Below are 26532 nucleotides of genomic sequence, written 5' to 3' on the forward strand. Positions count from 1 at the left end.
AAGCCAGGTAGCAGGTAAAGTAAGCATGTGAAGTTATTCATGGAAAAATTTATTATGATTGTAAAAACAAATCAAAAAATGTAATTTTAAAAATCCAAGTGGCTGACGAGACATTTCTGAAGGGTACTGAATCTGTTTTGAATAATTTTAAGGGCTGAAAATCATCTCCTTTAAAAATCATGGATGCATTTATTGTGTTTTTTTACCTCAATCTCTTTGTCCAACAATTCTTCATTTTAAAATTGATGATAGTGATTGCTTTTTCCACTCCCTGCTTTCCCTTGAGACACAATGAAGCTGCAGTGGTTTTCTATGTTCTCTGATGCCATATCCAACACTGCACCTGTGTCTTGGCTATCTGACAAGTGGGCAGCCACTCAAATGAGTCATAGCTGTCTATGGATCCCCCTGGCCTACCCTTCAATTATTTAAAAATAAATTAACCAACAAACCTCTTCAGATTTTTTTGGGGTAGGTGAGAAATCTTCTGGAGCTAATGGCTATTCCAGAAGCTAGCTAAATGGTCTTCTGTAGTCTGAGAATAGCTGTTATAATCTGAGAATTTGTGTGAGAACAGGATACATCATCCTTTTCCTTGGCAGTCTGAAACTGGTGTTATCCAGACACATCTACAAGTTTGGATTCTCCGGTCGCTTCCCTGTGTTGAGAATGTTAAAATTTGACTATTTTTTTGAGAAAAAACTACTTTTTTTCCAGATACATTAATTTCTTATCAGACAGAAATTCCAGTTCCCCAGTAGCAATAAAAAATTTTTGGACAAAGCACATGAATTTTTTTCGAAATCCTAATGTCACAATCCTCCTATCTGTAATAATGCAAGCAGTCATAAGCAGTAGTATGAATAGAAGGCAAGAAAATGAAAAAAAGCTTCTCTAGTGTGTCTACCACCAATCCTCTGTTGAGTTAGTGGGCACCCATGGGAGAATGCACATATAGCCTGAACCTGCAGCCACGTGCATGTTTTAGTAGAGAGATGTGTATGTTTATTTGCAATTTTAAGTCTGATGTTTCCTGTCTGAAGTAGGTATTGTTGTTGGTTTTTTGTTTGTTTTTATTTTTTATTTTTACAACAATGAAATGCTTACTTAAGGTATTTCTGTCTGTAATTGTGTTTAGAGTAAGTACTTGCTAATGTGAGTATGTGATGAGGAAAGGATCTGGAGGAGAAAGGTTGTGCTCCTGAAATAGGTATGCAGAGAATCCAGTCTAGACAATTATATGTCCACATAATTTAAGGTTAATAATTATCATTTACTCACTGAAGTTTCAATTTAATTTTAACAAAGGTCACTGATGCTCAGTTTATCAAGTGGATTAGTCATGATCCCACCAAAAGGGTGAAGATCATAAGTAGCTCTATTGCTGATCACCAGGACCTTGAGGCTCCGTTTGTCTACTTTACTTGATAGGTTTTCTGTTAACAGTGCAACCTGAGACTTCATTATCAGTGAATTTTCTGACAACTTCAATTTTGGTTGTCTTTATTAATTTATATTATTCCACTAATGAAATTTCACCAAGAGCAACTGAAATGTTCTAATTATTTTGCACCAGATTTTGATCATATTCTGAGCCTATGTAATTGCCTCAGATTTACTCCTCTATAATTGAGATCATAATTTGACCCAATATGTTAATGACTTTAAATTGTTTCATCCTTTTTTATGTTTTAATGAAGATTTGTAAATGGGGTCACCTACTTGCTCATACACTCTTACAGAAGGGTGTCTCGTTTGTTTGATACTGGTAATCTAGGGAGTGTCTGTGGACAAAGACCAACTTGAATGTCACTAACTGCTGTCAGAAAGGATGTTTAATAGAGTGATAATATATGAGAAAGAGGAATAAGCAGGCTGTTGGCAACAATGAAATCAAAATTCAGCCAAGACATGTATTTTGGCAGCAGGAATTTATTTCAAGCGGAATAAGGCTTCAGGATCTCAACAGTTCCTCGTAAATGACAGCCATAGTAAGAAGCAGGAGAGATTGCCGTTAGGGGTAAAGAGTACATGTAGCACACATTCCAGAGATGTACAGGTAGTGACATAGCTGCTATCTGTTTAAGGTATTAAAAATGATCCCTTTCTAATGGGTTATCATAACCACCAGTGACATCAGCACTAGCCACAGGTGTATTTTGTAACCTGCCTTTCGAGAGGTGGAATAGCATTTGCATTCTGGATTATTTCCTTGCTTTTTCCAATGGCAGTTCAAAATAAAAATACACGGCTACTCTGGGAAAGAAGAGGCAGAATTTAAGATTCCCTTTCTATCTGAATAAATACGTATTGTCTGGAGTTATATCCATTTGTGCTATTCTCCTTTTGTACCAAGAATCTTCCACTTGAGAAAAGAGATGTAGGGAAAAAACAATCACAATTAGTGATGAACAGTGTGTGCTTGCAGCCCAGCAGGCCAACAGTATACTGGGTTTCATCAGAAGAGTGGTGGTCAGCAGGGTGAGGGAAGCATTCATTGCCCTCTGTTCTGCCCTTGTGAAGTCCCAGATGGAGTACCATGTCCAAGTCTGGGACCCACCACACAGGAAAGATGTGGATCTTTTGGAGAAGCTCCAGAGGCGGGCCAAAAAGTTGATCCAAGGGCTGAAGCACCTCTACTATGGACATAGGCTGAAAGAACTGGGATAGTTCAGCCTGGAAGAGAGAGGCTGCGGGGAGACATCATTGCAGCCATCCATTATGTAAAAGGAGTTTATAAACATGAGGAAAATCAACTTCTTACATGGGTAGTTAGTGACAGGACAAGGGGGAACGATTTTAAATGAAAGGAACAGAGTTTTAGATTAGATGTCAGGGGGTAAATTTTTACTGAGAGAATGGTGACGTGCTGGAACAGGCTGCCCAGAGAGGTTGTGGATGTTCCGTCCCTGGTGGTGTTTAAGTCCAGGTTGTATGGGACTCTCTGCAGCCTGATCTACTACTCGACCAAGCAGCTGGCAACCTTGCCTTTAGCAGAGGGAGGTTGAAGTCGATGATCCTTGAGGTCCCTTCTAACCCAACCATTCTATGGTTATTCGATTCTATGGTTAGTGTGACATCTGCTGCGTTTTGTGTAGAACCCAATTCTAACATATCTGCCATCTGGGGACCTTTAAGGGACATAGTTTTAAGGAAGCTTAATCTAATTACGTGAGAAAATACTGGAATTGTGATGTACCTGAGCATTGCATTCTCAGGAAACAGAACAATTGTAATGAATTTTAGATTAAGAAAGAGGTACCTACAAAGTTTAGGATCTGTACAGTGAAGTATATTTATTAAGGGGGAAGATTTTATACTGTAAATTTGGACTTTGGCTCTGGTCATCGACTTCTGCTCGAGATACCAGAGCACTGTGTGAATACTGCAGTGACTTGCCAAGAGTTTATAAACAGAGAATAAACTTTATAGATCCTGATCCATGCCTTTTCCAAAGGTGTGTGAATTCTGTATACTTTCTGCTCTTGTGTGCTTTCTTATGTCCCCAGAGAAAACAGGATTGTGTTTTATTCCATTTTTTTCATTCTCTATCATTGTTTTGTGTTCGAATGTTTTGAACTAGATTCAATGTGACTTCAAAAGCTGATAGGCCTCAATAAGCACCATCTAGTTTCTCCAGACATGCTTCTTTTTTTTTTTCACAGTTTTTACTGTTTTTTGCCCTATAGCTGTACACTCTCTGCTACAGCTCTGCATTAATTATTACTTACAATACCTCAAGAAACTGAATCAGTTATTTTCTTAAAAAAATAAAAAAATTAAAAAAATTGTAGCTTATTTTATGTTTCTTAGATGAATTAAGTTAGATTCTTAGTCGCCGGGGCAAAGTGTTGGAGAAGTGTCCAGTTACTTCAAAAATCCTCTGATGTAATTGATTTCAAATTAGATTACTGAATAATAATATTATATATATATATATTTATATAGATAGATAGATCAATCTTTGCTAAGATTGGGGCTGAATATCTGCTACTCCACTAAACCTACAGAACTATTTCACAAAGAGTCAGTAGTTGAAATGATCTATTTTCTGGAGCAACAGTACTTGACCGTTAACTGTAACAGTTCATTGAAGTCAAAATGGAGTCTGGAGTGGGATCAACATTATCCTCACTGAGCTGAAGAGACTGAACTGTTTTTTTCATCTTACTTACATCTCTCATTCTGCTTCTATGAATATGTGAGGCTTTATGATTAAACAACAGGCCTGGGAGTTTGACAATTTGTGTTGTATTCCCCATTCTGCCACAAAGTTGACAGCAGGATGTATAGCTTAGCTTACAGAGTTTTTGTAAGTATAAGAACATTATGATGTGTGCAATTGAATACTTAATTTATGCACATAGACATAACAGTGACCATACACGTAAATAAGATATTTGCAGATGCAAATAGCTAGTTATGCATATAATAGGCCAACAGAAACTTACAGTTGTTGTAATTATATCCACAAACTACTTGAATGCATGAGCAGGCACGTTCTGAAAAACAGAAAGCTGGCAATTCTGTTCCTTTTTAGCATTTTATAGATCAGAAAAACACTATTATTATTCTTATGCATAATGATGCTTGGCTTACTAACATTTGTAATGAGCTTTAAGACTATTAAATAGGAGGTACTAAAAATCAGCAGTCTTTTATTTGTCTATGTCATGGCCAATTTATTTCTTAAATTTCTTCCTGTGTATGATCTTGAAAATTTACTTATTGTTTGATTCACACTTGTAGTACTGAGTATCACAAAGCCTGTGTATGTTGGATTGTACTTCTCTAGTCCCCGAAAAGAAAAAAAAAAAGTGTGAAGATAAAATGAAGCTACTCCTTAGTGCTTTGAAAATTTTTACTTAGCTGAGCTATACTGTGGTGGGCAGGATGCAACTGAATGTGGAGGACATTTGTTTGCTTTGTAACTTCACTGTGATCCCTCAGGCACTTCATGTACAGCCTAGCCTGCATGATAGAGTAGCAGCAGGGGAGAAAGTGAAGGCAAACACAGGATGTCAGAAAGAAGTCTTTAAAGTAGATGTTCAGATAGTTGAAATATTGAATATCCTGTTTGGGGATTGTCTTTCAGGGAAGAATCAAAACTAGAATGCTCTGCCCAAGAAATCACAAAGTAGTGCCAAATATTAAGTCTAGCCAGCTGCATGTGAGAGATCTTTGTACCTAAGGAGGTTGTTGATTCAGGAGATTCAAAGCTACAGATTTTTCATTCTGTGTGTTCTGAACAATAGTGATTTGTGAAGCAGTACTTCCATGCCTTCTTTGAGATAACCTGTATGTTACTATATCCTACCAGAGAGAATGATTTAGAATTAGTTACAACTCAGTAATTTCCACTCAGGTCATTCCCTTCAATTGTTGCAATTGAGAGCTAGATGTGTTTTCATCAAACATTCGTTCAGTGATGTCAAATTACAAGCAAATGTGAAAGTAATTTTCCTGAAGAAAATAAGAGAGCTCAAACAAAACTGTTTGCTTAATGGCATGATTTTTTAATTATGTATTCTGAATTATTTCCAATTAGGGCTATATTTCAGGACAGATGACCTTCCAATATTTCCTATGTATCTGGAATACAAACTACTCAGGCTGGAGGATGTGGCACATCTCTGAGGCACTCTTGTTATGGGAATGGTGATACAGAGGGATCTGTGATTGGAACTTTTCCAGTGGTAAAGGGCATTCATCCAGGTTTCAACAGCCAGACCACGTTTTCAATTACTAAGACCAATGGTAATTCATTTTACACTGAAATTTTCGGGATATGTATTTTCTAGTTTGAATTTGTTAAGTTTCTAGCTGCAAGTGGTAATAGTTAACTCTTTTTTAACTAACTACTTGTAATCTGGCTCTAAGTGAATAAATATAGATTTCGGAAAGTGAGAAATAAATATTTTGAAAATTTTGAACTGGATATTTTGTCTAGTTTTCTAAACTTTCATTTATAGGAAAACTAATCTGAAAGCTTGTACAATAATAAGTCTTTTTTTTTTTTCATATCTGCAAAATTTGGATATCACTGTTTTGTAGTCTAAAAATTGGCCTTAATATGTGGATCTTGTTCAGGGTATAACCTTTTTTCAGTAGTTTTTACACTGAAATAGCTCATTTATACTATATTTTCAGTACATAGACTGTTTTAGTTCCAGAGAAGTCACTGAAAATACCATTATAATAGTTAAATAATCTTAAATGCTGTTACAAGAAGATTTTGGGTGTGTTGGGTTTTTCTCCATACTGATAGAAGGCTTATTTTCCACACAACCTCTGTGACCAAACCTTTGTTGTTTGCACTGATTGTGTAGCTGAAATCATCATTTTAATAACACAAATGAATGTCATTTCAGCTGATTAAACGGGCAGTATTACTGGGACCAGGGTGCATCCTCATATTAGTTTGAACTGAGACCCTATTAAGTGTTCGCTATAAATAGCATGAGTAGCAGAAATGTTCTTAGAAAAAATATGAAAGCTATAGCTGAGGTAATAGGAATATGGATCCTCAGTTAATCTCCAGGGAACAGCTTTTTCATTTAACTTCGGAATATTCAGATGAATTTTAAATTGTGTATAACCATATCTACAAAAATGCGTCCTACTCAATTGATGCTAATAAAGTAATTTGGAAGGCTAAGAATCTTAGTTTTATCTGATAGTTTTATAAACTTGCTTTGACTTGAGGTTTATGGCGCACATTAAAAGTTGGACAGCTGCTAAAAATAAGTTTGTAATCTTGAGATAGGGAATCTTCAGAAACTTAGGAGATACAGATAAGCTGTTCACTGGCTCGCAACTCATCTGAACTCAAGTGAAACTTGTCCTGGAAATCTCTATGGAAATCTGAGAAACTTAAGGAATTGTCTTTATCTGTTATTTAAAGCAAAGAAGGTTGAGGCATATCTGCACTCAGTCCTGCTATTGATTTACCGAATGACCTTGAATAAGTGTCCAGATGCTCTGGTTGAATATGAGTGGAAGTAGTGCCTCACTTGCACCTTTTTTCTTTTGCAAGCTAATGGTAACCAAATTTTACCTGAGAAGTTTTGTAAAATCCACGAACTACTATCTTGTTATGACTGGGGTGCTCAGCACCTATTTTTCCTCAGGGGTCAAGGATCTTAAACTATTGTCTATGATCCTCCATGTCTCACAGAGAAGTTGCTCTTTATAGCATTTTCACAGCCAGACTGATGAAGCTGGTTCTAGTTGCTGTTTTGCAGAAGTGGTTACCTCATGTTTGGTTTTGAAATGAGTGAGAAAGTTCTGCAGATGTTTTTGTACTCTTAGAGAAGGTCTACCTTCTTACAGCGATTAGATTAAGATATTCATCCATCACCTTCATTTAAGTTAACCCCTATCTCTGATATTTTATTTGTTAGTTGTTATAAATAAATCTTATGTGAAAACAATAATGATTAATCATGCTCTGTAACTCTTCTGGAGTAACTGGTTGCTTGGCAGGCTTTAAAACATTTATTACCACAATTGTTAATACTTCTACTATTCTGATCATTGGCTGGGGCTTACTGTACTTAAAAATTTAGTCAGAATATTTGCCAGTACGTATGGATCTTAAAAGCCATTTGTTACATGAACCTTTTTGGGATTCTTAGTTAAAAGGTTTGGCAAGTTTCCTTGTATGTAAGTTTGTTACTGTTTCCCTGTGTTTTATTTAGGAGGTTCTGAGTTTTCGAATCTTCTATGAGGGTTACAGAGGTAACAGTGGGGGTACAATCAGCAGTAGCAGGTTAGAATAACTGAAAGTATCAGCTTCGTGCTATGATTTCTTTTAAGTTTTAAATTAAAACAAAACAAAACAAAGCAAAACAAAACAGAAAAACCCCAGGAAATTTAGTAATTAAGCATAACTGGATTTTTTAACATCTTATTGTCGAGGTAATTTATAGGATTCACTTGGTGCTCTATCCATGTGCTAGCAAGTTCTTAGGCTGTAAAAATCTGTGTATGTTCTCTTAGATAAAACCAACTAATGAAAAAGGAAATTAATTTTATTTTTAACTACCTTTTGTTGACAAAAAATACTTATTGGAATATTTGATAATGTAGAAATCAGATAGGCAATATATATCTTTTATTTTTAGTTTTTTTTTTTTTCTGTTAGGAATCACAAGAGAAGTTTGAACACAGGGAAGAAATAAATGATAAGATCTGAATCTAGGAACAAATTAGTGACAGGAATCTCAGATTTTATTACTTTTATCTATTTTTCACAAAATAAAAATATAAGTAAAATGAACCAAAACTGTGCATCCTAACCCCTCTGACAGCACACCTTGGAATTCATGAGCAAGTGCAAGATCTACAGCTTGAGAGAATCTCTTGCACAAATACAAAAGCCTTGTTTATATAATTTTGTGAGTTGATGCAATTAAGTTGAAGTGTACTTAGTCTAAAGATTACAAATATGCTTCTCTGTGTACATGACACTTTTTAGAGGACTGTAACAAGATGGTTTAAGTAGCAGACAGCACCTCTTTGTATGACAGTAATAATTGGCTTAAGAGGCAGGCAATATTAGTGAACATTTGTCTGTGCTCTTTGAAAAATGTCTTCAGTCCCGGGAAATGTGTTTGCTCCTGCGTTCATTTTTGTAGTTAATATGCACACTGCCATTTGCCTACCAAAGCAAGATCTCTTTAAGAAGATTATTGCTCAAAACATCAGCATTTGAAGAGGAAGGAACATTTCCATGGCAGGCGCTGGTGACGTCATCTCAGCAGGTAGTGACATTTTGAATGCTTGATGACATTTCCTCTTGTAAATAGACAAGGGAAGTCAGTAGGTGCAGCATTGCTTTACCTTTCATAAAATGTCACTGCACTGAGGACAGTGAAAGAGCTCCTGTATATTATTTTATTGTTTTTGGGAAGCAGAAGGAAATTACACCAAAAGGCTTGTAGCATCCTATATATTTCTTTCACTATTTGCCAAGATTGCTCTAAAGAAATACCAATGAACTTCAAGTGCACGCATTGTTAGTTTTTATAACAAATAGCTCTCTTATTTAAATTCATGCCTCTTTAAATTCATGCCTCTTTACACTTCTAATGCTTCTAACTTGAGCTCATAGAAAATATGTATTTTACAATCTTACCATCTGTCCTTCATGATTTACTTAAAAGAAAAATAAAACAACACCTGTTATTAGCACCTACAATTTCTTCTTTCCTTATCTCTTTTGTTTGCTTTTTTGCATCTGAACTTATATATCACTGGTAATTAAAATAATGCTTTTAGTTTTGATCCATGCTCTTTTTGGCCATCACTTGCTTTCATTCGTCTTACACCCTGATATTTCCAGTGAGGAGAAATGTTGTTGTGGTGCTCAGATCTTGCATTTTTCCTCTACTGTAAACATCCTGGGACTTCTGTGATTATAGATCATAGAAAAGGAAGTGGAATTATTCTGAGTGTAGTTATCCGCAGGAGAAAACGTACAAGATCTGCCATGTTTCCTTTTTTCTTAGAAAGCTGACCCCAGCGTAGGTTTATGAATCCCACTGAACTCTGAGTCTAATGGAAAAACATTTCAGGAACAGTTTGGTGCAATGTTTTGTTTGTAAAATACATCTCCTGAATGACATCTATCTTTCCAGTCTGAGCTGTAACCAGCTGGTTTTCATCCAGATCTAGTTTCTGCCAGCTACTCAAAGCAGTTGGCACCATCTCTGTCTATCTCTTATGAAAAAATCAGAATAGAAAAAAATATAATCAGCATGTTAATAATATTTATAGTACAGAGTCATTAGATGATCATTCCCAGTGGTTTTCCATCAAAACTGAACTGAACCCATGGACTATTATAAACTCACAGGACATTTTCTATGTAATTATTTAAGAAAACCTTAACAAATTTTGTCTTGTAAGATTTGTTTAAAGATAAGCTAATGCAAGACAGAAATATCCTATATTCACCAAATCAATATCAAAGAATTACCAGCATTGGAAAAGACCTCTAAGATCATCCAGTCCAACCACCCACCTACCACCAGTATTTCCCACTAATCCCTGTCCGTCAGTACAACATCTAACCGTTTCTTAAACACCTCCAGGGACAATTACTCCACCACCTCCCTGGGCAGCCCGTTCCAGCACCTGACCGCTCTTTTGGAGAATATGTTTTTCCAAATGTCCAACTTGAATTTCCCCTGCTGCAGCTTGAGGCCATTCCTTCTAGTCCTATCACTAGTTATGTAGGAGAAGAGGATTGGTGCTCCCTTAGGGTGTCCCTAGCCTCCTTTTGCCTACCTAAACACTTCCTGATCACCTGCTGCACAGGCTTTCTTGTTTTGAACTGTTTCATCACTGTGATGCTGTTAAACAGCAGCTGGAAAGGGCAGCAATGAGATGCTGCTGTGCCCATCTGTGTGTTTCTTGCCACTTGCAGCTATGACCTGTGTCATTACCACTGTTGCTTATGATTTCATGACGTTCTTTTCCAATCCGAGCTTTTCTTCTGTGCTATTAATCAAATGGCTGACTGCTCTCTTTCCTGCTGTCCATCCTTTGCCTCATAATTATGCTTCTAAGTTTTCTTTTACCAGCTGATGATCTATGAAGTTTTATTTTCTGGTCTTAATAGGCCAGCAAAAAGCTCTTCCAGTTCTCTTTTTGATTCTGTAACAAGGACCAGGTGTGATGAATTTGATTGACAAGATATTATCTTGGTTTTTCTTTTCTCAGCTGACTCCAGAAAATATCTGTGTACCCACAGACTAGATTTCTATGACCTTCTTTTCTGATTTTTTGATTATTTTATGAAAAGGGCTGTTTGAGTCTGTATAAATGAAATTTGCTATGCAGAAAATAGACCTTTGGCAAATAAATGTGTGTGAATGGGGAGAAACTGTGGTCAAAAATAGAACCAGGTGTTTGGCAAACATCTAGTCTTGATGAACAGTCAGAAGTTTGAGATATTTTTTTCTGGGTAATTGTCATATGTGTGGTTAAATAAATAGATAAATAAATAAACGAGATTTCTCAACAAGAAATTGTTCATCTCCACTCAGAGAAGATAGAAGAGAGAAATGTCTGAATTGTCATATTGCATAGCTTGGAAGACTCATTGTGATTAGCACAATTTATCCTCATCATGTTAGAGCGAGTCTGACATCAATATTTAAAAGGGCACAAATCATCTTCCAAAGATATGACTCTGTGAGTAAATTTTGCACCCACTCATTCTAAGTGGGCTACAAATCTATTCACATGTTCTTCATCTCAACTGAGCAACAGCATATATTGCTGTTAAAGGAAGCTGAGCTGAAAATAGCTCCCCCCCAAAAAAAGTAGATTAATCTCGTGGAAACTCCACTGAAACATTCTAACATTAACTGACAGTTTCCCGTGATCCAGGTAATTTATTCATGAAACTTATGGAGGTTAATCAAAAGTTCATATAATTGTAATAAACAGAATACATAATGGACTAATCATGCAATTCAAGGCATTTTTTAATTTATTTGAAATATCAGATAAAAATAACTAAGAGGTGTGCCAGGAAGCCAGCGAATAATTTGGAAACTGATGAGCATGGCATACCTGCTGAACTATGAATAGATAATGTAATGTCTTAAATATATAGATAAATATAATAACATTGCAAGTGTTCTGCATGCCTATACTTTTTTGAAGGCTTGAAAATTGATTCTAAAACTCACATTGCCACCTCTTGTACGATCCAATTTCCAATTTAGCACTCAGAGCGCAACTGTGAGGTATCGATAAATGGGCCCAATTCGCCCTCTTCTAACGTTTGAGCAAATCTATTAATCAAAGTGTATTGCTATAACGAATTTGTTCTTGCTTTTAACATAAAGTTAGAGAATATAAACTTCTGAACATGGATGCACTTCTATTTTGTTCAAGATGTACTCTGACTTTGACACTTCGTGGGGAAGAAAATAGATCTGCTTGCTTACTATGACCCTATAGTATGTGCACATGAGGATTTAGGACTGTACACATCTTACTAAGTGCATCAGACTGGCCAGATGTGGATGTAAATCTCTTTACCAGTATTGAAAAATGTGAACACAAAATAGGTATTTGTTTTCATTAGCTGTTTTCTTCCAAAGAAGAATTTGCTAAAGATGGTAAGAACAGAGGCTCAGAGTTCAGTGTAATGTGTGAATTGTTGATGACTGTTGTTGTTGTTTTGTTTTCTTTTAAATGAGATGGTGGAAAAAATAAATATGTTTATGTGCAAACGCTTAGACACACAAAGACTGCATTTTCTCATAAGTCCCTAGATAAAATAGATATGTATAGATATATAACACCTGTAAACTAAATACACACATCTATCGATGTGTTGATCTATCTATGTGTGGGTATATATACTGGTGCGTACTGAGTACTGATGAGTGACCAAGCACTGAAACAAATTGCCCAGAAGAGTTGTCAAGTCTTCTCCTTACAGATCCTTTGAAGACAACTGGGCGTGGCCTGGGCACCCTGATCTGGATGATCCCACTGAAGCCAGTGGGAATTGGACCAGCTGGACCCAGAGGTCTCTTTTAATGTCAATCATTTTGTGAAATTCTCATGTATGAGAAATACATGACCATTCATATGGGAAATACATTTTTTTAATGCCTTATGTATTTTCCTTATACTGAAAACGTAATTTTTTACTTTGTTTCTGGACAGTGAAAATCAGGACACATGCAAAAATTTAGTAGACTGGTATGCTGCAGAAGAAACAATCTTTCTAGAAACATTAAAAGATCTGAAACAAAAACTTCCATTTCTAGAATCATGGTTTTTCCAGGATAGAAAGTTAAACAGACTAATGAGGAGTTCATACAAAAATAAATATTAAACGTTTAACGGGGAGACATTTTTAAGACCTTGGCTGGAAGACTTTCAGCCCAACAGTTGCTTTAATCAGTTTATTCAATTATATTTGGGGGAATCACTTCAAAAGCACAAGAAATTTTTGTCTTTTGGTTTATAAGTGATGAATGGCTTTTGGGCTGTTTCCTTCTTAAAAAAAAGAAAAAAAAAAGATTAGCACCTCCTGTAGCACCTTCACTTTCCAGGATTGCCTTGAAAGCAGTGTGTAAAGAAGCAGGGTGATTTTTTTTAAAGCTAGAAGCCATTGTGCCACTATTAATGGACAGCCCTGTTTTGCTTGTGTGATACTAGCAGAAGCAGTGGGTGCAGACCTTGTTTCAGCATTATGTTCTCCTGCACTTGGCAGAAAACTTGGTAAGCTGAATCCTGGCAGGTAAAATATTTTTTTGGAAGCAGCCAGGCTTTTTGAAGCAAGAGGATCAGCTCCTCTCTGACGTTCTTTTTTTTCTAATAGACACTTTTACTTGAAGGCAATCAAATCTTTTCCACTCTGTACACAAGCTCCTTCCTTTCAGGCAAGTAAACTTTTTCCTCCCTCTTTATTTCCCCCTGGTAAGCAAACATAACCTAAAAGAAAAGGACAGATTAAAGCTACTTGCTCAAAAAACTTGCCTTCTTCCTATACTAGGAATTTGTCTTGTGACCTACTTCCTTAACACTGTTTGCTATTGAGCAAGGACAAAACCCAAATGTCATTTCACGACATAATCCACTGTCAAAATTGGCACTAGCCAGCAGGCCTGCTGGTGGTTGCTCACAGCTATCAACTGTAGAGTAGGCATAGAAAATGCATTTTTTCCACAGAATATGGTAAGTCAAGGTTGAAGAGTATTGGGAAGGAAGGGTGGGAGAACTAGTGCTGCCTCTGTCATGTCTCATATATTCTTGAGACTTAAGTTTCCAGTACTTGTCAATGACTTGTCAAGCTAGCATTCTTCAAAAACCTGCTGTTAATTGGTGTCACATACACTTGCTATGTGTTTGTTGTCTTGTGGTGGGTTTCTTTTTTTGTTTGTTTGTTTCTTTTTTTTTGCAAAGCCAGTAGTGGTTTTATTACTTACCTGCAACTCTATTGGCTATGTCAATAAACAAGAATATACCTCCTTTATAAGGTGATATTTTCCACTTCATTTGAGTATCTGAGGAGAAACTATGCTCTAGAGACTTTCTATTGTGAAACAAACTTTAAAAAATCAAGTGTAAAAGTCTGGAATTATGAAACTAACAATGATTTTGTTGACTAATTACCACCCTTTCACTGAGACTCCAGGTTGGAAGATTTTTCCCTGTGAAGTCCAAAGTACATACAGCATAATACATCCTTCTTTTTATAAAATACCTTGTACAATAACAGTTAAAGAAATAAATAAATACAGTTCTCCCCCAGATATACCAAGTGAGAGCTCCTTGTAATATCAAAAGCTTTACAACTGAATTTTACAGGACTTTGTTCTAAATCACACTGGGATAATGTGAAAAGATGTCTGAGTGTTAGGATCACTGAAAGAAGGCTATGTTAACATGCTTGAGCTGACATCTGTTGCAAGAGTTTGAAAAATTAAATGCAAATGTCTGAAGTCAATTTTGAAATTAATATAACTTGAGGTGAAATTCTCTATACATTTTTTGTATTTTAATGAGAGAAAGAAAACAAGTTTGTTTTTTTTTACTCATCAGCATTGTTTCCTAGGCATTTCAAGTATTCTTGAGATTATTTATTAACATTCATTCCTGAAAGCTCCTTTTCCTGCAGATCATGTAAATAGTTCTGATTTCATAGGCACAACCAGCTGAACGGAGATATTCCCTTGATAGGAGATGCATGTCCTATCTCATCTGAGGATGTTGATAGATGTCACTTAGTATCATGTCTCCATTTTCACATTCACATAAAGAGCATAAAAAATTGTATTATTATTTTCTTTTTTTAACATTCTTTTTACTGATATCTTCTTAGTAGTGATGAATCTGATCTTTTTAATACTGAGGCATGCCTGATTTAACATGCAAAGTATCTGTAGGATACCAAACTGTGCTGAGCAGATGGGAGAGGAGCCAGGACTGATGGACATGATTGGGTTTGTGCAGAATGTCATGATTGTTATCACTGCAGTTTGTCAGAGGACAGCAAGGCAGCTGTGTAAGGGCCTTGGGTAACTTCTTGGTTGTCAGGCACATAGCAGAATATTTTCACTGTACCTCTGAGCGCATATAAGATGTAGTACATTTCCTGAAGAATACCATGCATATTTAATTGAACTCCTTGCCTAGTGAGTCTAACATGTCGTATCAGCTTTTATTCAGTGTCTTACACAAATCTCAGATGTTGTTTTATTTTATTTTTCCTTTATACTTTATTCTAGTGCAATAACCGGATATTGCTTTTTGTCTTCTTGCGATATTTGCTACAAATGCAACAGGTGAAAACAGACAATATTATAGCTTTTTGCAGATGTTAGATAATGTCTCATGTGGGCCTGGTACCTAGAGATAATTACACCTTTTAGTAGATTTACACTGCCCATTTTATTTCCTGTCACCGGGGGAATAATTATATCCTACCTACCTGCCATTTCATGCTGTTTTATCAACTATTTCTTTTTTTTTTAATGTACGATGAAACTGTTGGGACCAGTAACTTTTATTTCTTCCATTTATCAAAATATTTAACTAGCATACTCTAAGGTAAGTCATCATTAAATAATAGTTCAGGGCACTGCTGAGGTTAAGCCTAAATCATTATAGTTGTTTCTCTTGCTCCAAACTCCCCAGATCTCCCTCCTGGCAGTGCAAAAACCTTGACAGCTATGGGCTTAGGTCACACCATTTAGTATCAAGGAACTGTCAGATCTCGTTTTCTTTTTGCTATTCTGCTCATTAGTCAAAGCAGATTCTTTGCTGCAGCAAGCCTGCGTGCTGCATCCTAACCGAGTACATCCTCAGGAATCTGATCCCAGATGATCTGCCATACAGGGTGAAAATCTCAGTGCTCTGTCACAATAACCCAACTGTAACATCTTCCTGTATTTACTTTACAAAGCCTGACAGTTTCAGAAGCTGCCATATTTAAAATGCTTTCAATTTCTCTTGCAGCTTGCTTTTTTTTTAATTCTGTGAGGAATTAGGGGTTTTCCCCAAACAAGATATACACATAACAGTACTCTCAGCAAATGGCCAGTAGATGAGTATACTGTTGGTGCATGCCTTAAATGATTCAAAGACTCATCTATAATGATAAGATAAACAGAGAGAAGTTCAGCTATAGAAAAATGTTTTTCTATTTTCCTCATAATCTCTTTGTAAAATATGAGGAATTGAATTATAGTTCTTTATTCTAAAATACAGAATTGCCAGATATGAAAAACACTGCATTAAATTCCTGAAATTTGTTAGTCTTTCACAGAGAAAAGTACACACCTGATATATTTTTTATTTTTTAGTATAACAAACTGAACAGATTATTTTAGATGTAGATAGGTATATATATTTTGCATACAGAAATATTTCTAAAACACAAAGTCAAGCACATTTATGCTAGAAGATATGAGAACTAATATCTGCTATTCAGTAGATTGAAAATCAGTCCCTTATGAGTATTAATTGTGGGAGTATGAATACAGCATAGTATTTTTCTTCTTGACGTTTGATTATTCCAGAATGATGAGTAGACTGTAGAAAACTGAATACCCACCTGTTTAATAATATGTTTCTTTGTGATTTATTCCAGTCTTGCTCTACTACAGTTTTTAGTCTCTGAGCAATCCTAGTGGGACCCTGCTACCTAAGGCTCACCTAGTACATGCTTGCCTTTGTCTTTCAGATGCTGTGCAAGTGTTCAAGATACTATGGTGGAGCTTTGGCTTGTACATTACTTGGGAGGACTTCAGCACATGATCCCGTAGCTGGTACTCATCATCTTCAGTGTTGGTTTTCCTTTTGTTCCTTCTGCATTATCTTGTGTCAAACCATTCCAAAGCCATCACTCATTTTTGTCTTCATGGTTCTCTGATAAGGAAGGACCTTCCCATTCTATGAGTAAAGGAACTTAAGCTAGTAACTCTAATGGCAACAGTGCTCATTTTAGGGTGGCAGGTTGAAAAGCCTGAATTATTTCTGTGGTGTTATTTTCTTAGATTTTGTTAATTTTTAGAACATTTGAAGCTGCTAATCATTTCTGATAGTGAATATCCAGGATCAGTTAAATACCCTGTTAGTGATCATCTTGAGAAGATGACTCTGTATAATGGGAATTCAAGGGGAAATGAAGGAGTCTGTTTAGAGAGCAGTAGTTTCTCTTTTTGCAATGCACTTGTTCTTAAATACGTTAGAACACACAGGCATTGCTATAAGCACTGGAGTTCAAGTACTAAGTCAGTGCTGACTTCTACCCTGTGCCCTGACCACCCAAACAGTGGAGGAAAATGGTGGCTGAAAGATTTACTACCTAAGATCATTCCCCAGGTGTAAGGAAGTATACTCTCTGAACGCAGTTATACAGGCTGTGTTTCTGTATCTTTTCTTGTATTTTGTCATACAAGATTCATTTTATAACTTCGGAATTCAAAACAAAACAAAAACATGCTTACATTTGTTTATGTTTTCCAGTGCTCCTTTAAGAGTCATTTTAGGAAGATAATAGCTTTCATCAGAAGTAGCAGAAAGGATAGTTAAATCTATAGTTTTCCAATGAAACAATTCAGTCCTCCTGTTACTGAAGGAGTTTGTTACATCATGAGTCTGTGTATGTAACAGTTCTCAAAAAGACCAACTATGCTCACTTCCTCCTTCAAATACTTATGGCACCACTTGAAACACATGAGCTCATTATTTAATATTTATGTAATGTTATGAAGATACTGTCATCCAAATCCATAATGACTTTTAATTATAGGAAAACTAACTGCAAATTTGCATCTCTTATGTGATGTTGCATTTGAAATGTTGTTTATGGTACGTAAAGATTTATTGTTATTGTAATTGAAATAATCAGAATCTAATCACTGTTATTCTAGACCTAATTGTTATAGTATTGTTATAGAAAACGTGGAATAATAATGCAGTTCATATTTTTGCATGTGCTTCTTGGTTTCTGCCCAGTTTCATGGTACTGTGCTCCTCCCTTCTTAAGCTGACGCTGGGCCATCACAAGTCAGCAGCATCCAGAGTTCTTCACAGGGAGGAATAGCAGGTTGTTCATGTCAGTGGCATCCTTTTCTTCCCTCTGTGATCCATGCGCTCGGAATGATAGAATCACAGAATCATAGAACGGCATGGGTTGAAAAGGACCACAGTGGTCATCCAGTCACCCTCTTCTTTCTTCACTGATCTGCAGTCCCATGTGACAGCTGAATTTGCTTTACATGTTGTCTTTTATATGTGTTAGATGCCATTTCTTTGTTTTCTCTGTTGTTTTTAAAACCAGATTTGCCCTGCTCCAGGTTTACGTCTTTTTATCTGACCATGTATATGTTGTCTACAGTTGCAGTTCCTCCATGCCCTATCTCTGTTCTCTGATACTACACTGTCTTGGGCTGTGTCTTCTTTCCCTAGGTCCTAAAGCCACTGTATTCATACCTGACCTGTGTTTCTCTGCTCTGCCTCGTTTTGTTAGAGCCTCAAGAGTCTCATGCTCCATGAAATAACTTCTTGTAACTGCTATCTTTATCAACATGTCGTTGTACCACATGAAGATGCACAGAAATAAAATAAATTAGCCAGTGACACTTAGTGTCACTGCAGGAGGTTGAGGGGAGTTCAGGCAAAGCCGATCTGGCAGGAATCAGTCCTGAGGCTGTGCAAATTCAGTATGAAGATTATTGCCTGTTCAGCTACAGCAGTACTGTACTGCAGGGCTGCATGGTTACAGGACGTGATACTTTACTTTCTATTGTTAAAATATTTGTTGTTAAAATTTCATTTTTTAATTAATGTTATCATAGAACGGTATCTAAGATACTATAAAGTATATGTACTATAAAAAGTACTTAACATGCCATTTAATTTTGCTACAACAGCCATAGTCAATGGAATATCTTCAGTTGGGAGATGGTTTCTTGCAATTTAGTAAAAAAATCTAGGTATGCATGCCTTGTTGTTCCTGTAGTAAGAAAGAATGTAGAAGAGCTGCTGCAAAGTAATCCCTATTTTATTATGTTGGCCCATGATGTCAGAGGCAGATATTGGTGGTTTAGCAGTAGAGGCTGAACCTACCTGCCAGCATTCCGTTACATGTTGTTGCCATGTAACAAATGGCAACAGAGGGGCATGCTGACAGAATGGCATCTGGCATGGAAGTGTGGATGAAGAAAATGTGTGTCACTGAATTCCTCCATGTGGAAAAAATGGCAGTTGCTATATTCATCAGTGCTTTCCTGGTTTGTGGAAACCAAATAGTGGATGTGAGCACAGTGCAGTGGAGGGCATTTCAGCAGTGACAGCAGGGACAGTGGGTCACCTCCTCTGATACTGATTTTTATGAGTGTGACATGCAGGCTCTTGATCAAAGGTGGTGAAAGTGTATAGCTAACGGTGGTTCCTAAGTTGAAAACTAGTGCTTTGCAGCTGAGTGTGAGCTCTGTCAAATAGTGTGATTATACTCTTTGTATCTATTGTAGTTTCCATGGCAACAAGCAAGAGCCATTACTTTTGGAGCAACATACATACATGAAAGCTCTATCAATCCTGAATTTGGATTTACAGTTAAGCACCTGTTGTGATTTAACCTGATGGGCAGCTAAATGCCACACTGCATTTGCTCGCTCCCTCCTCCCATAATGATGAGAGAGAGAATCAGAAAAGGAAAAGGTCAAACTTTGAGTCTAAGAAAGGACTATTTACTAAGACAGAAAAGGAAGAGAGAAATGATAATAATAACAGTGCATGTGTGTGTGTACATATATAAAACAAGTGATGCACAAAGCGATTGCTCACCACTGCTGACCAATGCTGTAACCTAGAATTGGCAGTGGTCCCCCCCCCAGCCAATTTTTCTCAGTTTTATAGTTTTTCACATGATATCACTTGTCATGGAATATCCCTTTGGTCAGTTTAGGTCAGCTATCCTCATTCTGTCCTCTCATAGCTCCTCATGTCCCATAGCGCCCTTGCTGGCAGGACAGTACGAAAGCTGAAAAGCTGAAATGTCCTTGGCTCTGTACAGCACTGCTCAGCAAGAAGTAAACCATTGGTGTGTTACCAATGTTGCTTTGGCTTTAGGCCAGGCACTGTGAAGCAAATAACTCTATCCTGGCTGAAACAAGGACAGTATCCAAATAAAAGTAGCGTGATCTTCAGAACTTGAGTACAATTTGCTTTTATAATGTCCTAATTCAATATGTTAGGACTTGTTTTCTGTTGTGACTCATAACTACTTGTGGGTCATGACTTAGCTGCTTACTGGTAGCTCTCACATTCAGTGGTCATGCCAATATTGGAATAATTGCTTTTGCTGTTTCTCTGTGAAATTGAAATGGTTTGAGGCTATTCTATAACTATTAATACTGCTTTCCAAGAAGAAAAATAGTGAAGCAGGCAGTGGATTTGAGACTAAAGTTAAACATCTGCTTAAACTAGTTAATGACGATGAATTTTCATTTGGGATTTTTGCAAGAACGTGATTTTAAAAACTGGAGAACTGCGTAGATTGGTGCAGTTTTGCACTGCAATGTATCTCACAGGTGCAAGGCTGTTATTATTTACACTTTTTCAATCGACTTTCATAAAGTGACTTAAGTTTTATAAAATCATTTGCATTTTACTGCTGTCTGGATTTACTTGTGTCTGCTGGTGTTCCTGTATGTGGATTATTTAGTCTTCTTACTTGAGGTGGACAAGCACTGCTCTGTATCTTCAAAAGGTAGTCTTAGAAATTGTGGCAACCTTATCAGTGCAAAAGGAGGAGATTATGGCCCAACTGTCATGTACCCGTATAAATTCTGTCTCACTCTTTCTGTGTCAAGAGTCTTTTGGCAGGAACATAATACTTCCTTCAAAATCAGTTTGTTCCTTTTTCTTTTTTTTTTTTCTTTTTTCTTTTTTTTTTTTCCCTTCTCATATATTCCATTTATCTGATTTTACTTCTTCGAAATAGTCCTCAGCCCTGCAGACTGATTAGATCCTAATTCTTTTGGCATGCTGTCAACTTGTCCTACTCAGAATAACTATTAGGACTTTGCTTTTGCTTCTCCTCTGCAATTTTATTTCCCTTTTGGTGCCTCATGTCTTTTCTTTGTGATTTTCACCTATTTTGCCTGAAGCTGTCTTCTGACAATATGTTACCACCTCTCTCTGTGGATTTGTTCTTTTGCCTGCCCAAGTAATTTATTTATGTGTTAGCTTCCTCTTCACCATTATCCGGGCTGTTTGACTTTGCGTGTATTGCTTTTCATAGTGCCTCAAATCTCTAGTAAGTTATTAACAATTTGAAAGGCTTTTGTTGCTTTTAATGCAACAACTTAATCATGCTGACTGGATGTTTTTAAATGACTGAAATTCCTTGTGCACACACATTGAGATAACACCTTTTGCATGCCTGTAACAGCTGTAAAACTGAACATAGGCTTCATTAAGAATGTTTTTTTTCCTCTTGGCAGTTAAATGACATAATAAGATTACATGCCCAAACAAATAAAAATCAGTCCTTAGATTGTGATGCGCTGCTATTTCTGTATTTTCATTACATATATTAATGGGGGAAAAAATAGAGAAAAGGTGAGACATTCTGTTCAATTTAAACAGCCCTTCAAAGCCTGGTACTTGAATGTGATAGAAATCTCCTCTGATGTTTTGTCCCTTAATTCAAAAAGAAAAAAGAAAGAAAGAAAGAAAAAAAAAAAGAATAATACCCAACTCAGGATAGGGCTTCTGTTCCTTTTCATTAGTTCCTCTGTAGGAAGGATGATGTAGACAGACATCAGAAATTCAACAGCAGAGATCAAAACAAACCCTATCTTTATTCCCCTTACACTGAAAGTGCTAACATGGTGGATGGAATTGCTTACTCTGATATGTGTAAAATTTTGAAGGCACAGTAATTACTTTTTTACTACAAAACTCATAGACACTGCTTTCCTCAAACTTCTTGGTGCCATAAATTCTGTTTTTTAGTTATTCTAGGTAATCCTTTATTTTTCTTTGTTTTAAGAGTTAAATATGATTTCATGTGTGCTGCCTTTCTTGTAGCCATCCAAGCAGCCACATAAGGGACCATAAGTTCAAACTAAATTTGTGAGTTTTGTATAGGCTTCTTCTAACTTACCCATAAAGTGATTCCTTTGGGCAAGATACTGTGTTTCCAATCTTGGCAAAGAAAATGAGTAAAAAGCAATTTTGTCTTGCTGTATTTTGTTTTCTCTCTGTGGAATAGATCTGGAAAGATGGCGGAAGCTTGACCCTGAGGCAGAGGCTGGCCCAAAGTTGCAGATCTTGAGATCAAGCTCCCCTGGAGATGACCATCTTGAGCAGGCAATAAGTGTTTCATGCATTTTTTGAAAGACATTCTAAAGAATACTCTGAATATTTTTCTGATACATTGATTTTACTGATCAAAGCTTGAAAGATTATGTCCATGGTTGTGTAGAAGGAAGGAAGTAACTTTTATCTTAGAGGAATCTTTGTAGCTATTTCAATAGCAGAAGTAGTGGCCAAGTGCCCAGCCTTTTATCTTTGAGTCTCTAGAGGGTCTTGACAATTTGTCTTGAATATAGACTTCACTAAAATCAACTCTATCTTTGTCACCTCCACATTGGGCACTAATGTACTTTCTGAAGAGCTTATCTCATAGTGAACATTAAATTAGAACTCCATAAACTTAATTTGCTTCCACTGCTTCATTTGCTTCCAAGTGTAATACTTGGTATTGATTTTAACTTATATTTAACTTTTATAGTGGTAGTTGCACGTACTTAAGAGGCTGCTACTTCTTGCTGTGAAACCTGACTTGAGTATAAGATTTTAGCCATTGCAGACAACAGCATTTGTTTTCTCTGAAAGACCTGCAAAGTGTTAACTTAGTAGAAACCAAGGCTTCAAGATATTCTCTGTAGACTATGTATGCTTTTATAGTGGCATTGGAGAATAGCTATGAAATGGCTACCATCCCTGGTTTGGTCTAACATTTGTCTTCTCTTAAAATATATTGTTTCTTTTTCAAAATTATATTTTATTCTTGAGAATTTTCTTCTAATATGTTTGTGATCAATTAAAGTGTATTTTGCAATACGCTGGAGACATCAGACTAAATTCAGCCCTATTTTCTATTCATTCTCAGTTATTGTTCTTCTTGTTGACAGTGTCAAGAGAATAAATGTAATGAAGTCAGCACAAACTCTGTAATAACTATCCTTCATATGCTTTAAGTTTTCTGGAAAATTTTGGACTTTTCTCCATAGAACAAATGCTTACACTTTGCTTTTCCTATTTATTTATTTTTTTAAAAAGAATGCAACAAATTATGCACGCATTTTGCAGACATAGATTGCTTTTGGTAAGATCTCTTAATGTTAGTTTGTACGTGGATGACTTCACTCAATGACTTTTTTTTCAAGGTAAAATTTAGTTTTCTATTTTTGGTATGCAGACCACTGTGTGACCTTGAGCTGCCATCTGGAGTTGAGTTTCAATTCGAGCAAAAGCGTACAGTACATAAAGGGCACAGATTCCCCTTGATCTTTTGGTCCAGAAGAGAGGACCTAACATCCCTCGTGTATGGTAGAATGCATGAGTGTGGCAAGTATGTGGTATTCTCATGCAGGCAGTAAGAGCTGTCATTCTTCATTCAGTATGTGCTATCAGTAAGAAATTCTCATTCTTCTTTTGAACTTTCCAACTGTTTTGTGGGATGCATGACTCCCAAGAGAACAATCAGTCTTTTAAACTCTTTGCTAGCTGAATTTTTAAATGGTGCACTTCTGATGAAGTTCTTACAAACTGGTGAGTATTTTAATTTTCTTCAGTAATTTTCAATGTCAGTAGTACTAGGTCTATTATACCCATACAAACCAGTGCAGCATGATTTGTCTTAAAGTGACATAAAGAAACTGAACATGGAAAAGAGCTGAAATATAGTTAGGATTTATGATTTAAAAATTAATATATAAATCACTTGTGATCTTTTCAAGACAGAACAGTTGAAAACTATTTCCACTACAGGAAGTAGATATTAAACAAATGTGGATAAATGTAGACATTGTGGAAGATGTCCAACTTGGAGAATTGCCAAAGCACTAAAATTAATACGTTATATAAATTGTGAAATTTATGTAGCCAAACATTTGTTGAACTAAATGATCTTAGTGATCTTTTCCAAACTTCATGATTCTGTGTTCATCAAGAAAGTGATTTTGTGTTTCCTTCAGAGCATTAAATATCCCAATTTTAATTGAATATAAGATATGGAACCCAGTGAATACTTGAAATGCATGTTAAGAAATATCTTTTCTGATATGTACCTTTTTATTTCAAAGAAGAGAATATGTCTGGAAGAGTCATTTATATGCAGTTTAGAATTCTAGTTGAACAATTCCTTCCCCTTTCCTGAAATGTACAAAGGAGCATCTCCATCCTTAGTGACCTTTCTTAATTTATGTCACCTGGTAAGATTTTTAACCTGTGATTGCATTGAACTTAGTAAGTACAAATGAAAAGCATACTCAGTACTTAATTGCATTAAAATAGATAAAACTTCTTTAGAAAAATATTAAGCTCTCACAAGAAGTTGCAAGACATTCTAGAAAAAGAAAAAAATGATTAAAACTCTCTGAGAGTTTCTTTTCTGGAAACCTTTTCAATTTTCCTTTAACTGACATATTCTATCTTTATTCTCTTCTCAAAATTACTGTTTTACTATGGTAAGCATTAAGTAGTGATAGGTAATTGAAATTCATTAGTAAAGGGAATGAGCAGAATAATGGTAAAACTAGAGAATAATAGAAAAATAGAAAAGTATCTAAAATACTGTAGCTTTGTGTGTGTGTGTGTTTTTCTCCTTGTATTTTGCTTGAAATGTTCTTGTGACCACTATTTCATTTCTTTCCAAATGACTGGACAGGTTTTCAATTGCTTCTAATCAATGTAATTTGGTGATGTTAATTTTTTTTTTATTTATTTTTACTGTTAGAAGAGCTATTTTTAGAAAATTAATGTTACACACAGATTAGAAAACTAAATTGCTATGTCTGTACTGAAGAAGCAACATCTGTGTTGCCACCTACCCAGCAGACAAAGATTTTTAAATTTGGGTTTTCTCTGCAAAATGGTATGTTGTGATTCCTATCCAGATAATAAAGCCAAGCAAATAAATTCTACAAAACAAGACTCCTGAAATACAGCAGGGTAATTTTTTGAACATGTCTCTCATTGACTAATCAAGAGATGGTTGGAGCAGTGCAAACTATTACATGGGGGCAAATGGCTTATAAATCAAGATAACTTTTTATGGATTCAAGTCTTTCCTGAAAAACTAAACATTTCAAGAAAAGCATTTGCCAGAACATTAGCTGAAGGAATAAGCTCCAGCTCATTGTTGCTGTTTGATGAGGAGTGATGACAGGAGAACCTCAAGCCAAGTGAGGCCTACTACAGATACACAAATCAGAGAAAAACAAATAAAAAAAGAATGGGTATTTATAAAATAGATAAGAATTCTCTGTTCTTAGTTGCAAGTATCCCTTAATGATGGCCTTTAATGAAACAGCTTTAAAGTTGATTGGGTTAAATCTGGAGTGAGAGTGCACCACCACGTGTGCTGGGCTGAGGAGACCATCATATCAGGTTAGTGTTCTGCTTTGGTTTCTAGCTGCCATCTTGCTTTAAACTACCTTTTCTGTTTTGTCAGATTGCTTAAGCTGGTAGTATGCACCAAATGCCAGATAGATAGATGTTGTGTGACTGAAGAGTCTTAATATTCCCACTGACAACTATTCTCTTGAGAGAGAAATCATGCTTAGAAGTGTTAGGATTTCTCCTTTGTTGTTTGCATTGTGGCGTGAGATTATATTTAACCTTTAGATTACATTTTAAAAGAAAACAGATATTGTTTCACTTTGTTTTACTTTTCATACAGAGTTATGTAAGTCTTGGTAAACACATGGAAAATGAAACCACTTAGTTTGCATTACCTCACTTACAGTGGCACATAAGTGGGTATTTGTGAAGCACCTGCTGGAAAATCAAAGATGACATTGCTAGGTCTTTCATATTGATGTTACAGTTGTATCTGCTTGTTTGTATTTTTCCAGCATAAGTAGAAATATGGATGATAACATGTTCATTATTGGCTTTTCCACAAATGATGTATTGAACTTAGTTCCTGGCAGCAACAAATCAAAATATTGGAAGCCCATACAGTTCTTACAGTCCAGTGTGACAGAAAAACATCAGATGGAATAGAGAACTGAGAGCAAATAAAGCACGTAGGGTTTAAGGTATGATAAAAACTAATATAAAGTGTATGTAATAAGCAGAGGATTTAAGAGGGACGTGGAAGATTAGACCTTAGCTATGCTAACAGTTGTACAGAGTTTTACTTCACTCATACCTATTGAGAAGATATTTTTAAATCACCTTTTGACACAATACCTAATTTTAAGGTCAATGAAACCTTAAGAAGAAAAAAGAATCATGCACAAACTG

The 26532-nt window shown here is 36.0% G+C and overlaps 1 long non-coding RNA gene across 1 annotated transcript in view; it reads left to right on the forward strand.

Annotated features, from left to right (window-relative positions):
* The window catches only part of LOC104910520, a 115749-nt gene extending 89694 nt beyond the window's left edge, over positions 1-26055 (forward strand). The window contains exons 2-3 of the long non-coding RNA XR_004159458.1: positions 16724-16808; positions 22268-26055. This is a non-coding gene — a long non-coding RNA (uncharacterized LOC104910520). The remainder of the gene's footprint in view (positions 1-16723; positions 16809-22267) is intronic.
* The last annotated feature ends 477 nt before the right edge of the window (positions 26056-26532 follow it).

Source organism: Meleagris gallopavo, chromosome 4, assembly GCF_000146605.3.
Source record: "Meleagris gallopavo isolate NT-WF06-2002-E0010 breed Aviagen turkey brand Nicholas breeding stock chromosome 4, Turkey_5.1, whole genome shotgun sequence".
Taxonomy (NCBI): Eukaryota; Metazoa; Chordata; class Aves; order Galliformes; family Phasianidae; genus Meleagris; species Meleagris gallopavo.